Consider the following 18,235-nt stretch of genomic DNA (forward strand, 5'->3'; position numbering starts at 1 on the left):
GGTGTCCCCCACAGACATGTGTATGTGCTGCTTTTAACACTAGGGTTACATGGACCTGAGGAACCATTAATTGTTCTACTTTTCCCCCCTGTTTATAGCAACTCTATAGAGGAAATTATTTTTAACAATAAAATATGGTATACCTTCTGCAGGCTGGGTGGCTTTCGCTACCCCATTTACCTCAGTCACACTTTTAAAGGCATGTTCCAAAGTGGCATCATTAAGTTGGTCTCGAGCAAAGTCCTGCAAAGGAAACAAAATTGGTATTGCGGACCAGTCCGTATCCTCACTAACAGGCGGGGTGGGCTCATCTGCGACATCACCGACCAATGCTAGTTTGGACTGTCCATGTTTCCCCACAGTTGGATGCTTTGTGGAACTCCTGCTGTGACTCCCAGGATGGCATTCCGGTTTAGCGGTTCCCAAAGATCGATGTCCAGATGTTGTGGATTCTTAGGTGGTTCCTTTAAGACCGGGCTTCAGACCGTTGCATCAGTTGCCGGCATGTCCGGCCGGATCCGCTCACCGAGGACATCATTAAACAGTGGGAAGTCTCGCCCCAAAATGAGTGGATATGGGAGTTTAGGTGCTATGGCAGCTACCACCATAACAGTTTTGTCTTTGAGTGTGACTAGTAGTATTGTTCTCTCATACTCCTCTGTTGTGCCATGTATGCAAAGAAAAAAAAAAAAAGAAAAAAAAATTAAAACAGCGCTGAAAAATGATTCCAGAGTAGTGAATCTCCCTCGATGATTTATCTGAGTGATAAGTTAAATAGCTATCCAGGGCAATATGGAATGCAGTACAACGTTTTATTACACAATAAAAAATCACATTCTTCAGTAAAAAGGTATATAAAACTTCAGAAATGAACAGTAGAGAGATGTATGCATTAATTGGAAACCATTATTCGTTACACCAAGTGCAACGCCAATAGAACTAATATAGGTTGTAAGGACCATCAATCATATTAGCAATTGACCACTAGTGAAAGTCAGTAGTAGAAGTAAAATAAATCTCTTTGAATTTATAAGCATAGACAGATCTTAGCTAGTTCCCATTTCCAGGGAAAAGCGTTTAGAATATCATAATTCTACTGTAGACATTTGAGATTGGTATATTAATTCCTCCACAAGACAAACAACGTTCCAGGTAGAATATATTTGATAGCCGTAGATGAAGCAAATATAATAAACGGAGCTTAGGGGATATTTCTAGAGGTTCAATCAAGTGTGTAATGTAGCAGGAGAAACTCCCCGCAGTAACTCCGATATCTCTCCTCCAGATAACTGACACTTTGTGTCTAATGAAGTATACACGTAGCCATCCAGACAAATAAAACTACTAAAGCCACGGAGATTTGCCAGTAATTGAGATGGATCGGGAGAAATTAGCAAAATATGCACTCACAGTCTCTCTGTTGTCGCTCCACACAGACCACAAACTCACGCTGGCTCTCCGCTGGCTCTCCGATTCACGTTTGGCTATAATGAGCTCCTAATGATGTTGCAGGTGCGCACCTGTATAAATTCCATGTAACAGAAAAACGGCTGAAAAGAGTTCCTGTTGTAAATCGTCTAGTCCATTCGGAAGACAGTCAATAAGTGTAGATAGGTGTAGAATCAGATGAATTGTAGGCAACGCGTGAACTTTCACTTTGGGCAACCGAGAAGTTATGGTTTCGGGTAAAGCAGAGCTGGAAACCAATGAGAGTTCACTCCCCGAGTCAACCAAGGCCAGAACAAGGTTTTGGTTGATTAGCACAGTCACCCGGAACAAACAAGGACTTCCTGATGTGGGACTCATGGTAAAACAGCTTGGAAAAGCAGGTCCAATATGTGCTACAGAACTGTTCATTGGTTCCAGTAGTTTAGGACACTCTGCCTTAAAGTGGCCTGGCTCACCACATTCAAAACACTTCATATTAGACAGCTTTGCACCTGGCCCTCTGTCCGTAGCAGTTTTGCCATTGGGCCCTGTGGCAAGGATTGTCAAACCTGGCTTTTGGCGTGGCAGTGGCTTTGGCACAAATGCAGGTTCTTTAGTCAATTGCTGTACCGCACAAAACCTTTCTACCACGGTGGCAAGCTCTTCATAAGTTTGTGGGTCTGATTGCAGAACCCACCTTTGCAAATCGCGGTTCAGCCCCCGGATGCAGTGATCTATCGCCAGAACTTCAATAATCCGAGAAGGCGAATTCTCCTCAGGCTGCAGCCATTTCTTTAAAACTTTAGAAAGCTCAGCCATTTGCGCTCTGACCATTTTTTCTTTATCATAGCGCCATTGGTGATAGCGCTGGGCTCGGCCTGGCCGGGAAACTCCAATGCGAGCCAATATCTCAGACTTTAGACACAGATAATCAGAGGCCCGTTCCTCATCTAGATCCATATAAGCTCGCTGAGCTTCACCAGTCAGATATGGCGCCAGTCTCTCAGCCCAATCTTTAGGAGGCCATTTTGCCCTTTTTGCAAGTCTCTCGAAAGACACCAGATATGCTTCTACGTCATCAGCTGGTGACATTTTCTGGAGAACAGGACCAGGTGGTTCATTTCTGTCATGCCTCACCTGGCTTAACTCTTCTCTTAAGAGCCTTGTGTTTTCCACCTGTGCCTCGGCGACTTGTAGCACCTGAGATTGCTGCTGTTGCTGCACAGCAGCCACATTCACGAGGGTTCTCAGTACTTCCTCCATGTTGACGTCTGCGCGGGTTGGGTAGCGAAAACATGCTTCCCGGAGCATCCCACTCCTGACACCACTTGTGGCAAGAGCCCGCTACTACAGAAGCACACGCGTACAACTTCTTCCTTTTTATGGTTCTTTATTGTCAGGATGGTAATAATGTTTTGACACCGTATACTTGCACAGCAATTATGCAGACCCTCAACGCTTACTATACATAGTCCAGCTCTCTGTCCAGATCAGCCAGCTAGCCCAGCGTTGATCTCCCTGAACAATGAAACAAGCAGGGTTTTATACCTGACACTCCTCCCACAGGCCTAGCTTGATGGACAGGTGACACACCCACCTTCTCTTTAAAAGGAAACGCCCATTCCTGGCTCTGTTTAGACTATCAGACCCACCCTGTCTGTTTGCTGAGAGGAAGCAGCTTTTAAATCATGTAAGTAAACCAATTTTAAACTACACATATGTTTTTACCTGGTTTAATCTCCACCTAGGTACATAACTGTGCCAATGTTTTACTCTACTTCCCTGCTTTCTCTGCATATTGCCAGCTAAATGCCTCCTTTTGTTACAATATGCATATCGTACAGATCAAAATTCATAGGTGCAAGTGTATATATGGTGTGAGGGATATTTATTCAAGCAAAGAATAATTGGATAAATGCATGCATAAACCACTTAAATATAAATGCTGATGCAAATACACACCTGGGGCGGACCATAAAGGTTATCACTGATAGCTGAAATTAATTTAAAATGACATAGCTAATCAAAAAAAATTATGAATCATACAACTAATGCTAGTGATGGTTGCCTGTAATAAAGTCTATGGTAGTTGTGTCACCAAGGCAATATAAAAGTTCAAGAGCTGAGCGCATAAAGTCGATGGGATGTGTGAAAAAATAATTCTGACAGCATCAGCTTTCGTTCGAGTGCCACACAAAGTTCAGTCTCAGATAAACTCTCCATTTGGTGTCTCAATGTTCCACAGTATTGTGTAAGTCCAGCAGTTGGGTTGGGTAGCAGGGCTAGCTAACATGCAATAAGGTGTGTTGCCCCGAATTCCGGTCCTTTCATTGTGCCCCTTCCAACACCTATCTTTCCTCCAGAACTTACAAAAAAATCCTTAGTGTGGTCAGTCGTGTGATCACGGCTTCAAATGAAGTGTCTTTATTTCTTGGTCCTTCTGCACATGTACATAGGGTATAAGTGAATTCCTGTAAGCTGCAAACAAAAGTGTTCTGCAATGCAGCCAATCGGTAATAGGTTGGTGTATTTGATTAGATCCAATGCGTCTCTTAATTTGATTCATTTGTCTGGTGATAAAGGGCCTGATTCATTAAGGATCTTAACTTAAGAAACTTCTTATTTCAGTCTACTGGACAAAACCGTGTTACAATGCAAGGGGCGCACATTAGTATTCTGTTTTGCACATAAGTTAAATATTGACTGTTTTTTCATGTAGCACAAAATTACTTGATAGCTTATTTGTGCACTGAAAATTAAAGTTTATGTGCTAAAAACAGAGTAGCAGGGGATACACCGCGCTTCCTGTAATATATATACTGTGTGAGAATGCTGCATTACGGCAATACCTTGTAAAAAAGGGGGAGTCCCTTCCCCTAAATAAGTCAATAAAAGACAACAAGGTGCGGTATTGCCTGGTGCAAAGGCGTCAAATACAATACAGTAAAAACAGAGATTTAATACAAATTGGTACATATTGAATGGTCCGGACCAAAACTACAGGCCAAGAAAAACAAAAACTGTTATAGTCCAAACAACATGTAGAATACAAAAAACAGAGGATGGTATATGCACAAAAAAGTCCAGATAACCTCCTAACCTCCTATATCAAAAAGAAGGGTTCATTTTCCTCTCAGACACATTTAATTTCCAAACTAGTATCAGAGAGATCGTTTCCGTATAGGAATAAATGTTCCAATCATTCCTAGGCGGATTGATAAGTAGAGAGTTGCATATCAGAGGGAAGTCCACAGTATAGAATGCCAAAACCACAGATAGCACGGTGTATAGATAGGAATCAGTTTCCACTTGAACATAATAGCGATAGAGGCAGGTAGCAGAATGGGAGTAGCTGTTTTTACTCATCCTTGTTGCTGGATGTTTCTCCGTCCCTCTATTCCACCGCTGTGTCTCGCCCAGATGTTGTGGTGGCTGTGTGCCTCTCCTCTATGCTCGGCACTCTGCGCATGCGCTAAGAGACTCTGGTCCTCTATATTAAATCAGTAGAAGTGAATAGACATTATTAGACGAGCTCATGAGCTAAATGTTTGATTGTAGAGATAGTTCCTACGAATGTTGCCCTTGCAGGCTTCGTCAGGGATTGCTGGATGAGAGTTGAGTGTGGAATATAATTATTCCAATATAAAGGGGAACCTTATTATCATATCAGAATGAGCATTGGTCTTTTAAAGCGATTGATGTAGTGGGGCGGTCCTTAGTTCCCCCAAACAGACATGATGTAGAGGTGAACATAACAGGAGTATGCAGGTGTCCATATTATACATATTTAGTGGTGGCAATTCCAACAATTTTTTGGGAGTTACTGCAATCAACAGTAATCTGTGCATAAATGCAAAGTAGCCATAATGTACAAAATCGGAGATGACAGTCCAACAACACATATGATAATTTTTCCCTTGTAGGAGTCGTTTAGCATGGAATGAGTGATCAAAAAACTTGACACAAACAAATTCATTGAACACAGTATGCAATAACTGTTGCGCTCAATTCCAACGATTATATGATAGTTGCTGCCAGGCTGATGTTGGTCAACAGTCATCAACGTAAAAATGTAAAGCAACCATCTTGAACATAATCGGTTCAGCAACTCATATGGTAATTTTTCACATGCTTGAGTCATTTAGCATGGAGTGGATGTTAAAGGCATGTAGCACAAGTAAACTAGTTAAACACAGTATGCATTGGTTGTTGTGCTTAAACTAGATATGATAAGGAGCATACTTATATGTATGGTGCAATGGCAGGTGCCAGATGATAAAACTCGGATGGTGGAATGGCAGGATATTTTAGTTCACACTGGCAAAGAGACAAAAAATAATGGATCAATCTGTGGTAGTTGTAATCTATATGTGATGCTGGTAGGGTGCCAAGGCTCAATTAGAGGAAAGTGTTAGTGCCGAACTCTATATTTAGTCCGTTCTGTGACAGTGTTTACCAGTTGTAGTTTGGAAGGGTCATGCTCATGTTGTTTCAGAAAGTGGTCACAGACACTGTGTGTTCTAAGTTGGTTCCTAATATTTCTTTGGTGCTCGTCAACCCTAGTTGATAGTTTTCTGATAGTTATTCCTGCGCATTGGTAACCACAAGGGCATTGTAGGAGGTATACTACACCTGTTGTGTCACAACTAATCCTGCCCTTGATCTTGAAACTTTCCCCAGTGGTATTGCATAGAAAGTTAGTCACTGGTTTTGAATCTTTGACCTTACTAGTTCTGCATGCTGAGCATCTATTGCAATAGAAAAAAAACTGTTGCCCTTTCGTTTAGCCATGTGCCCTCTTTGTTGGTTGGTTTTTTCTGGAGGAATAGTACTTTGTACCAAGTTGTTTTTCAAGTTGTTGCCCCCTCAATCTCTTCTTCCTTATAATGTTTTTTGATAAGTCTTTCTTTAAGAATGCTACTCTGCTTGTCGCTATGTGTCAGGTCTGAACAGTTTTGTCGTGTAAACTGGCCTTTTGGTATGTTATTGAGCCAGTTTCTGTGATGGCTGCTGGTAAGCGGTATAAATGAGTTGCAGTCAAATATCTTAAAGAAAGTTTTAGTTGCAAGTTGGCCATTTTCCACAAAGACTCCTAGATCCAAGGCCTCTACCTTATGGTTGCTGATGTGACTGGTGAATTCAATGTTCAAATTGTTATCTTCAAGTGGAAACTGATTTCTATCTATACTCTGTGTTATCTGTGGTTTTGGGATTCTATACTGTGGACTTCCCTCTGCTATGCAACTCTCTACTTACCAACCCGCCTAGGAATAACTATATTCCTATAACTGTATGCTTCAGAGACGAACATTATTTCATATTCACATCTTGGAACATTTACTACAAGGTCATACCGTTATCAAGACCTATTGCAGCTTAATATTTGAGGTTATACCTCAGAACAATTTATTACATTGCTGATTGGGGTCCTTTTATCCCAGCTTATGGACTGAATTATATTTGTTGGACCCATTCTTTATATACACTGTTTTGGGAGCCATTGCAGCTCAAGATTTGGAGTAAGGTATATCGCCCTTTGCTTTAAGGTTCATTGTCTCAAATATCTGAGACCATTTATGCCAGCACCTTGTGTGTATTATTTTATTGTATCCAGTGCACTTGGATTTTGTTTTTTGTTGGTTCAATACACATATTTTTTATTAATTGGTTGTGTTCCCTTGCATCTACATCTCATAACATTACACACTAGTTCTTTGAACTGTGTGTTTCCTGACATATTTTTATTGCGCCTGGGAATATTACTCTTATTGCATGTTGCATGGCAGGATTGTTCGAATTATAGAGGAAGCATATAGATCAACTGCCAAACAAATTAAAGCTGACCTTCAGACACAAGGTACGACAGTTTAAACTCAGTGATAGGAGTCAATATGTTTGGAGGCCCAGGAGGTCACTACTGTTGAGAGACAGACATAAGAAAGTCAACCAGTAGTTTGCCAATATACACCTGAACAGGCTAAATTCCTTCTGGGTGAATGTCCCGTGGACATATGAGACAAAATTAGAGCTTTTTAGCAAAGAAGGACACCTTCCCTGCAGTCTCCTCTAAGTATAACTGTTGTTGCCTGAGGGCTGCCTGTTGAATTGCGATAGCCGCCTGTTGTTGCCTCTGGATCTCCTCCAGAGCCATGGCATCCTGTAACCGCTGTTGACTTAGGTCAGATTGCTGGGCCATAGCAGCTTGTAGAAAGTCTTTAAACATGTTCCCCTTTTCAGGACACTGCATCACAGCCTTTTTCCAGAGTCCAAGCAAATGTGCATCCAGCCCTTTATTAGACATAGCTGCAGCATCTTGTTACAGCAATTGCCTAACATCTGTCTGCTGAGCCCTTAACAGTTTGTAGTAAGTCTTTATCAGAAATATCCTCCTCTTTTATCCTAGCATAATGATAATGGTCATAATCTACCGCCACACAAACGTGCTACAAGTTCTGATTTTTGTCTCTGTTCATATTGAAACTTTGACACACACTCTTTCTGGTTTGACACAGTAGGCTTCTGCTTTTTCTTGCCCATTGTAGCTTAAGACGTAGCCATTTTTATCTTTATATGGACAAAGAACTTTATTTATAGAGGGAGCACCTCACTTGACTTAACATGTGTGGCACTACAACACCCAGCATATGACTCAAACTTTTCCTTTGTAGAGCAAAAGTTTTTTGTTTCTTTTTTCTTCTTTAAACTGCTGGTAAATAGTTTTGCAAACATATTTGCATGCTTCTGTTGTTTCAACACAGAAACATCCACTTTACACTGACAAAATAATAATATGAACATTTTCTTCTTTAAATTCTCTTGCTCTTTGCTTATGCACAGAACCAGGCCACACCCAATTTGAGCTTTGCATAAATACACATTTCCTAGACTTCAGCAACATATACTTGGGTTGTCTTCTTAGTCTTAATGAACACACCTGCTTTAGAGCAATTAACAGACTCAGTGTATGAAAACACTTTATTTCTTTGCCTTTAATCTGTGGCTCACTAGTCTTTGCATACACTTCTGTTTTTCCAACACAAATAGCCAGTTTTCACTGACAACATTTAGCTCCTCTCAAATGTTCATACATACAGCAAATCTGTTTAAAGAGTATTTCACAGTAGGATTTATTACTCACATCCACAAGGTGCTCTTTTCCACTGTTGCTGTAAATAAACACTCCAATTTGCAGCTGCTTTTACCCACATGACAAGACAGGCACGTATTTCTCCACGGTGTCTGTCCTTTTTAAAGATTCCAAGCACACACACACACAGAGCTTTCTGCCAGTATCTCCAAAACTGCTGCTATTCTTGACATGCGCAGATCTTTGCAAGCCAATTCTCCACCATATGTGACATAATCAGGGGAACAGGTACCATCTGCTGGGGGGAGGATGGTGACGAACAGCAGCAGTAAACCACACAAGTCCAGAGGTTTCAGGTTAAAAGCAACAGCCAGTTTATTCATGAGCTTTCAAACAAAACAAAATCCTAGCCGTCTGGCTACTAGCTAATATAATTTAGCAAGACCCTCTCTCAGGTGTTGTCCAAACACACACTCAACCTATTATTGCTCACCACAGCAGAGTGTCTCAGGAGGCAATTCACCTCCTCCCCAGGTCTGAGACCCTGATTGCACATTCTAGATGCATTTTAACAAGTACCTCACAGGTGCATCTCCTGATCAGTCTGTTTAGAGCCTGACAGACCCGACGACCTGGACTGGGCCTTATGTATGGAGCCCACCCTTCTCTTTCTCCATACATAACACCATGGACCCTTACCATGTTTTGTTATCGCATGGAAACACTCTGTGGGAAGCTTTTCCCACACATCTACACCTCCTCCCTGGTGTTTTAACCTTACAGTGACTCTGTCACAATACATATATATATTCCAGGTATGCCTCTGGGGTGATGCACGATGCTTGGGTCCCTTTGCATTTTAGACACACCAGTAACGTACTCACAGCACATAAGAGGACTTTTGACAGCAATACAGTTACCAAAGCCAGTAGCCTTTGATAATTGCAAAGCCCACACATATAAAAAAAAGACCCGGTATCATTGGGTAACAGCAGGGCAGACGAAGCTGCCAAGCGGGTAGCAGGTTTATTTGTAAACATGACAACTGATAAGATGATGGTTTTTCAAATGACAAACAGACAAAAATTAATTGAAATGTAAGATTTGTGTTCCCTACAGGAAAAGGGTCTGGTAGGCAAAAATATGTGGTCAAGTGTCCTCTGGACTCTGGAGAGGTGGACAAGGTAGGCCCGTGGCTCCCAGAGCATATTTCCAAAGACTAGCTGAGGCAACACATGGTTTCAAGTGCCTTAGGAACAAAATAATGTAAGACTAGTACTGTTCACACTAAACATCTCTGAGGTTCTTGAATTATGGGGGGGGTGGGACAATAGAAGGGAGATATAATACTACTAGTTTGAAACTTTGCCAATACTCAGTAGATTGGTCATTGCTGTGCCTGAATTTTTCACATGCAAAGAACTTGCATATTGGGAAGCTGAATGGAATGATCAGACAATAGCTCACCACACAAGTGTTGATGGAAGACTCATTATAATACCGGTAACCAAAAATACTGAAGGGCATCATAAATGAGGTCATGTTAACATATATAAGAAAGTATTGATTGGGAAAGGTCCTCTGGGCTATTATTTGAAAGTTATACATGCTGAAACTTGCTTTGAACAAATGCAGACGCTGGGCATGGGGAACTTTATCAAGACATTGTGCAATGTTTTAACCAATCACACTGTGCTTTATAGCCTTCCAGATGATGTATATTATATATGTGGGAGAAAGGCTTAGAAAGGGTTAACTGAGTTACAAAGGTATATGTTTCCTAGGTAGATTGGTTCCTGAAATCATAACTATATCACATGATGAAATGACTGATATCCATCGAACAACATCACCTCCATATGTACACACACGGTATGAACACTGTGGCAAAACAAATATGATTCCAGGTGAAGAACCGGTAGCTACAAAGTTAATTACTGAAACCACAGAAACCACAGAATTCCAGATCTTGGTCACATTAGACCCCACCACTCGGGGAACTCTAAATTATAAATACATTGTCACGATCTGCCTCCAGCTGCTCTGCAGCATCTTCCTTGAGACTGATGCTTGCGTCCTGCAGGTCCTGTCTGCCAAGAACTACGTTGGTCTTTTCCTTTATATGTATCCTGCCTGCAGTACCACTGTTCCACCAAAAGGGCTACTGTGATACTTGGACTGCTCTCCAACTTGCTAGAGCTAAGCTCGTTACTCTGGGATGCTAAACACCTGTCTCTAGCTTTTAAAAGACTGTCTGTCCCAGCAGTCTTTGCCAGTTCATCTGTTGCCATAACTTAGGTTAGGTTTTGGTTCTCCTGTGTTTTATCTCTGATTGGTTTCCTGGTATTGACCTATGCTTGTCCCTCCACTTCCTGTGACAACTGACCCGGAATTGTTGTGACTTCGCACCTGCTTTCTCCCTGATATTGTGTTGGACAAGCAGAGCCATCCTTTTGTGCGCTATCAAAAGATGGCCTATCTAAGGCGAATAATTGGATGAAGTCTTTATAAATGAATTAATATTGATTTACTGTGCGATTGGGATTAGTACGCTACGTCATACTGGGGTTAATTACGCAATCGCACAGGTAAATAGCATATGCATCTAAATTCACACCTACATTTGTAATAGGTCCCATTTAATAAAGTTCCAACTTACATTCATTTATTATTAAGAATTTGGAGATTAGTTATAAAAAGATAAAACTACATAAAAAGTATTTATGGGTCAGGTCCTAAGAAATGTATTTAGTTTGCTCTCATATTAAACTACATTTTGCCAGCAGGAATCCGGTGTCATCAGAGGAGCGATCGCACATAGCAATCGCTAGTTATGAATAGTATAAGATTAATACTCAAGGGGGCGTGGTTTGGCTACCATCACTTTCAGACACGTTTTTTAGGTGCTCTCCAGATCCCCCTCTGTTTTGGGCCCCCACTGGCTGCATATCGGGCGCTGACTTGACAGTTGAAGCGCCGCTACATTCCTACCTCCTCTGCTGCAGCTTGGGTCTAATTTGAAGAGACCCTGAGTCCTCCTGCTCGCCCAATGCTCCTGAGGCCTTATCAGTGGCAGAAGCCGCAGCCTAGATTTCTGGTCTCGATGGAGCATCGGAGCAGCTCCCTTTAACAGCACTCAGTGGTTGGCGCCTGAGGTGTGTTCCCCGTTCTGCCCTCCATCCATCGCCCCCCCCAGCAAGTGGCGCCAAGTAGCATCCGAGGGATGGCTGGAACCCTGATTACCCTGGGGACTGACCACAGCCAAATCTTCCCTCCCCAGACTAATTGCGCTGTACTGACAATGCCTTCGCCTTACAGACTGTTACAGACTGCTAAGTTTGAGTCTCATCCTCTGGTGGGAAAGCTGTGAGTCATACAAGTCTGCTCCTCTTGTTAAGAGCGTCTTGTCGCTATCCAATAACGATTGTCGAATCTCGATTTGTGTTTCCAATGCACAAATATTTATTCACAAAAAGTAGCAGAATAATTTAAGCGAAATAATAATAAGTACAGCCGTTACTTATCGCAGGCGCTCTGGATCCAGCGAACAGTCATTCAATCCTGAAGTCTGTGGACAAGAAGTCTGTCCACTGGATGTGAGGCTCATGCTTATATGCAAACAGAAATACAGTAAAACAATGCAGATGATGTGGCTTGCTTCTATTGGTCCAGGTTTAAGGAAGGTCCAGGGGGTTGTAGATCATAGGCTGGTTTAATCTAAGGAATCCAAAGGTGGGGGTCATCTCTCCAGGGGATGAGCTCTGTTCTTCCCGCCATAACTCCAATTACAACCAGTCTATTAGCATTTTACAGTCAGAATCATATTAAAGGTTTATTACCTAACATCAATAACTAGAGTATGCAATGTGCGATCTCTTCGCCGAATACACCGGACAGCTGCTGATGTAAAGGGGATAAATATGATATCAAACATGACACATTTCCCTTAACCTGAACCATAGGTTTCACCAGTATGCATATACCTTTTTTATTAAACATGAATTATATTTCAACATAAATGACTATGTGTTGCAACTACAATTAATGTGTACTATTTACAAATGTTTATGTTTGTGCGAATGTGTGTAAAAGTGTAGAAACTGTTTATTGCCACGTGTTACAGCTGGATACGCCCTTTCACGCCGTAGCGTGCTCTACGCATAATTTCAGACAAAGACAATCAAGTTTGCTCGATATTAATTGAAATGACTTTATCCAATTTGCTGACTTCGACAGCTCCACCCTTTGATAGTACACCAAACTATCACATGATAACCGTTTCAAGTTCAGGATTATACAATATTTCTTCACAGACCAAGATCTCGGTATCTCTCACCACCCTTTCAGTCTAGTTTTCAGTGTTTCTCCCAGGAGACGGTTTTCCACACTTCAATACAGTACGAACACATTTGACACACAAACCAATTGCTAAGATGACACCAAGTATAAGGAGAAGGAGCTTACTTACACTAGCAACAATTTCCTGTACCCACTCCCCTAGACCGGAGAACCATTTTACAGGGTTCAACCACGAGAACCAACCTGCCACCTTTTCCCCGACATCATATAACGAAGAATTATGATTCCTTCGTAATTCCCATTTTAGTTGCAGAATTTCGTCCATCTTCCGGTCTATAACCTCTTTGGGGTCATCTGTATTATTGGTGATGTACGTGCAGCACTTGACACCAAACTGGGTAGCCAAAGTCACACAGTATCCACCAGTAATAGAGGTAAAATAATTCAGTACCAACCTATGTTGCACCAACTCCTTCTTGTACGCTTGTAGCTCCCTTCCAGTATACTTGAAAGTGTCATCATACATCTCGGTGATATTATCTAGCAATTTAGCTAGGTCTTGAACATATTAAAAATTTAACGTTCCCCGAGCGGTCCTGGTGAGGTCTAGAGCAACCATAACTTGAAAACCAGCAGTTTCACTAATCAATTTTGTAGCTATGGGCTCCTCACCAGGAATCAGATTTCTCTTGTTACGGTGTTCATACTGTGCTTGTATGTATGGTGGTGATGTAGTCTTGTGAATACCAACCATTTTTTCATGAGTAATAGTCATGATTTCCGGAACCAGTTTAGCTAAGAAACACAAGCCCTTGGAACTCGGAGTCACCCATGAATAAGCTTTCCTTCCACAAACAAAGTACACATCATCAGGGAGAACATAAGGAACAGTATGCCCATTAATTATATCACATAAGGTTGTGACAAAACTACCCATGTCTAGTGTCTCCATTTGTTCAAGACACGTGTCGGCATGGATGACATTCTTACAATTACCTATAGAGATACTTTCTTATGTTTAGTTACACGCCCTAATTTGTGGTGTCCATCAACAGTCCTGCTTATTGGTGACCTTGCAAGTCTCCCTCCAACATGAGTGTGGCGAGCCATTGTCTGATCTGATAGGTTAGCTTCCCAATTCTCCAGACGCTTTGCATGAGAGATGTTTATGCACAATAAAGATCTGTCTAAGGAGTATTGTCAAAGCTTCAGACTAGGGGACCTAGTGTTATTGTACCTCCCTTCTATGGGCCTCCCTCCCCTCAATTCGACTACCTTAGAGATGTTTAGTGGGAACGGCATAAGTCCTACGTTATGCTGTCCCTGAGGCATGTGTGAGCACACCCAGCACTCAGTTTGATTTAGAACCTTACCCACTAAGGAGTGATAATGCTCCAGAGGATGCCCGCCCATGTCCAGGGTGCTAGTGGACTGGCATCGCTGGATGCACTTCTCTTCAACTAGGGAGTCACAGAACTTACAGATGCAATACTCATAAGACAATAGCCCCTCACACTGTCTCCGAGTTCCCGAGCTAACAGACCTTTTCATAGCCCCTGGACTAAGCATAATAATGGGCTGCTCTGGGTATTCTACTAACTCCATCTCATCCGTATCACTACTAGAACCTGCCTCTGTCCTCCATCCTCCTTCGCAAAAATCGAATGTCCTAGAAAAAGTAAAAACAAGGAAAATCCTGGAACAAAAGAAAAACAAAAACCGCCACTCCATCGCTGGATAGATAGTTCTGAGGCAACGTCTCTGGTTCAGGTGTCTTGACTGCAGGCTTTAGGTCTCATGGAACAGGTTTACGAGTGACAGATCAGTGTCGTCGGTCTCAGCTTTATCTCGCACTTTCTCCGGATTCCTGACTTTCCTACAGTGGGTGGAATGGACCCATGTGTCTCTCTCTGCAGCCTTCAGTGATGTGGTACTTGTTAGCAGCACCTGGTATGGGCCTTCCCAACAGTCTGTTAAACAACCTGAGCGTAAGAAATTGTGCATCATAACATAGTCCCCAGGTTCAACATCATGACAGTTCGTTTCTGGCATACCAAGTGACAGCATTTTGAGTTTTTGTTGTTGTTGTTTTAGCTGTCTGCTCATTTTGATAAGATATTGTACAGTCACTTCATTATTACACTTTAAGTCGTCTTGCGGACTCACGATCAAATGAGGTTGTAGGCCGAACAGTATCTCAAAGGGGGACAGATTAAGAGGAGGTCTAGGAGTGGTTCGGATGCTATGGAGTACTAGTGGCAAAGCTTCAGGCCACACTAACCCAGTCTCAGCCATTACCTTACCAAGCTTGTTCTTAATAGTACCATTAACTCTTTCCACCTAACCACTGGCTTGTGGTCGGTAAGGGGTGTGAAGTCTGCTACTGATTCCCATGAGTTTACACATATTTTGGAAGATATCACCAGTAAAGTGGGTACCCCTATCACTTTCAATGATTCTAGGGATACCGAACCTACACACAAAATCTTGTACAATTTTCTTTGCAGTGAACGCAGCAGTATTAGTGGCTGCCGGATATGCTTCTACCCAACTGGAAAACACATCAATACATACTAACACATATTTTAGATTCCTGCAAGGTGGTAATTGGATATAGTCAATTTGTATTACCTGAAAAGGTCCGTCTGTAGGAGGGATGTGGGATGGCTCAGTTGGAATAGTTTTCCCGAATAGTTTTCCCGACATTTCTCCTCAAACAAGTAAGACATGACATTGCTTTCTTACCAGCCTGAGAGGAAAATCCAGGAGCACACCAGTATGCTCTCACCAGTTTGCACATACCTTCTTTACCCAGGTGAGTCAGACCGTCTGCTGCTTCAGCCAGGCTTGGATAGTACGTTCAGGGAGCTACAGGCTTACCTTGTCCATCCCTCCAGAGTCCTGAGGACTCTTGACCACATCCCTTCGCCTTCCAGACCACCTTTTCCTGCAGGGAACACAAATCTTGCATTTCAATTAATTTCTGCATGTCTAATGTCTGAAAAACCATCATAGTCTCGGTCGCTACAGTCATAAGTTGCCCTGCCGCCCATTTAATAGCTTCGTCCGCCCTGTTATTGCCCAATGACACCGGGTCTTCTTCAGAGGTATGGGCTTTACACTTTATGACGGCTACCGTCCTGCGTAACTGTTTCGCTGTCAAAAGTCCTTTAATGTGTTGTGAGTGTGTCACTGGCGTGCCTGCTGCTGTCGAAAAGTTTCTAAGACGCCAAAGGGCCCCAAAATTGTACACTACCCAGAAGGCGTATCTAGAGTCAGTATATATATTAGCTGATTTACCCTCTGCCAACTTGCGGGCTCTCCTTAATGCTACTAGTTCAGCCACCTGGGCTGAGTGAGGTGGACCAAGGGGTTTAGCTTTTACAACATCCTGAACGTCTACAACAGCGTAACCAGTACATAGTTCTCCCGTCTCTGTCTGTCTAAGACAACTCCCGTCTGTATAAAACGTAAAATCAACATTTTCTAAGGGGGTGTCACGTATGTCGGGCCTGGCAGTAAAGGTCTGGTTCAGGTATTCCAATACAATCATGCGTATCAGTACTCTTGCCAAACTCATCATCACCCAGGGTCTCCTCACCTCCCACCCTTTGTGTCTCTCGAGACACATATGGAAGGTATGTAGCTGGATTTAAGGTGCTACATCGTTTGATGGTGATGTTTGAGGGTACCATCAGAGCTAGTTCCCACTTTGTGAATCTAGCTGAGGAAACATGTCTGGTTTGATCTGAGTTTAACAGAGCTGATACAGAATGGGGTGTAAAGACAGTTGAATAATGTCCTAATACTACATCCTCGCTCTTACTTACCAGTAGAGCTGTCGCTGCTACATTTCTGAGACATGTTGGGAGTGATCTTGCCACAGTGTCCAATTGTGCACTGTAGTATGCTACCGGTCTGCTAGCGTCACCATGTTTCTGTGTGAGAACACCTGCTGCACAACCATCGGCTTCTGTACAGTATAGCTCAAAAGGCTTTTCATAATCAGGTATTCCCAATGCAGGTGCTCTAGTCAGACTATCTTTGAGATTAAAGAATGCTTGCTCTGACTCTTCTGTGTGTACGACACGTTCTGGTTTTGAGGAAGAGACTAGCTCCTGCAATGGTAATGCCAGAATAGAAAAACCTGGGATCCAGGATCTACAGTATCCACACATCCCCAAGAAGGTACGACTTTGCTTCTGGCTCTGCGGCAGAGTCATGTGTTGTATGGCCTCAATTCTGTCAGTTGTCAGATGTCTTAGCCCCTGGGTGAGACAGTGCCCTAAGTATTTGACCTTAGTCTGACATGGCTGTAACTTGTCCTTTGCCACTTTGTGCCCTGTTTGCGAGAGATGGAGCAACAACAATTTAGTATCATGTAAACATGACATAAAAGTATCAGAGCACAACAACAAATCGTCCACATATTGGAATAGAACAGACCCATTGCTAGGCTGGAAAGTTTGTAAACAGTCATGTAAGGCTTGAGAGAAAATACTAGGGCTGTCAATGAACCCCTGGGGAAGTCTGGTCCATGTATATTGCACCCCCCGGTAGGAGAATGCAAAAAGGTATTGGCAGTCAGGGTGAAGAGGGACTGAGAAGAAAGCAGAACATAGATCAATGACAGTGAAATGACTAGCAGACGATGGAATCTGCATGAGGATGACAGCTGGATAAGGCACTACGGGGAATTGGCTCTCAACCACTTTATTAATTCCCCTTAAGTCCTGGACTAATCTATAGCCCCTCCCCCCACTCTTCTTCACAGGGAAAATGGGACTATTTGCTATGCTGGATGTACAAATTAAAATCCCTTGTTGCAACAGCCTCTCAATAACAGTATATATCCCTAGTTCCACCTCTGGTTTTAATGGATACTGTTGGATTTTTGGAGCTATCCTACCACTTTTTAGATTTACCATCACAGGAGCTACGTTTGCCATTAATCCAGTGTCTTGTCCATCTCTGGTCCATAGTGAACCCTGTATTTCCAGCAACATCCCCTTTACTTGAGATGGACTCTGTTCTATAATGGTAGAGTGCAACATTAACCTTTGAGGGGTGTCTAATATATCCTGTACCTCATGCACGACCTTCTCTGGTATATCTAAGAACACACCATCTGGGGTACAGTATATGACACATCCCATTTTACATAACAAGTCTCTTCCCAGCAAGTTAGTAAGAGCCGCCGCAGCCAAGAGAAACGAATGCTTGGTATGCATGGGCCCGATAGTAACTTCAGTGGGCTTAGTTAAAGGATAATGTAACACTCTTCCCGTTACCCCCATAGCTGGAATAGTTTTACTGGTCACCTGTAGATTGAAAGGAGAGGTTATCACAGATTTGGCCGTCCCTGCATCTACAAGAAAAGTTTGTTTCCTACCAGCTATGTCAACTATCATTGTTGGTTCT

This window comes from Mixophyes fleayi, chromosome 1, assembly GCF_038048845.1.
Source record: "Mixophyes fleayi isolate aMixFle1 chromosome 1, aMixFle1.hap1, whole genome shotgun sequence".
Classification (NCBI taxonomy): domain Eukaryota; kingdom Metazoa; phylum Chordata; class Amphibia; order Anura; family Limnodynastidae; genus Mixophyes; species Mixophyes fleayi.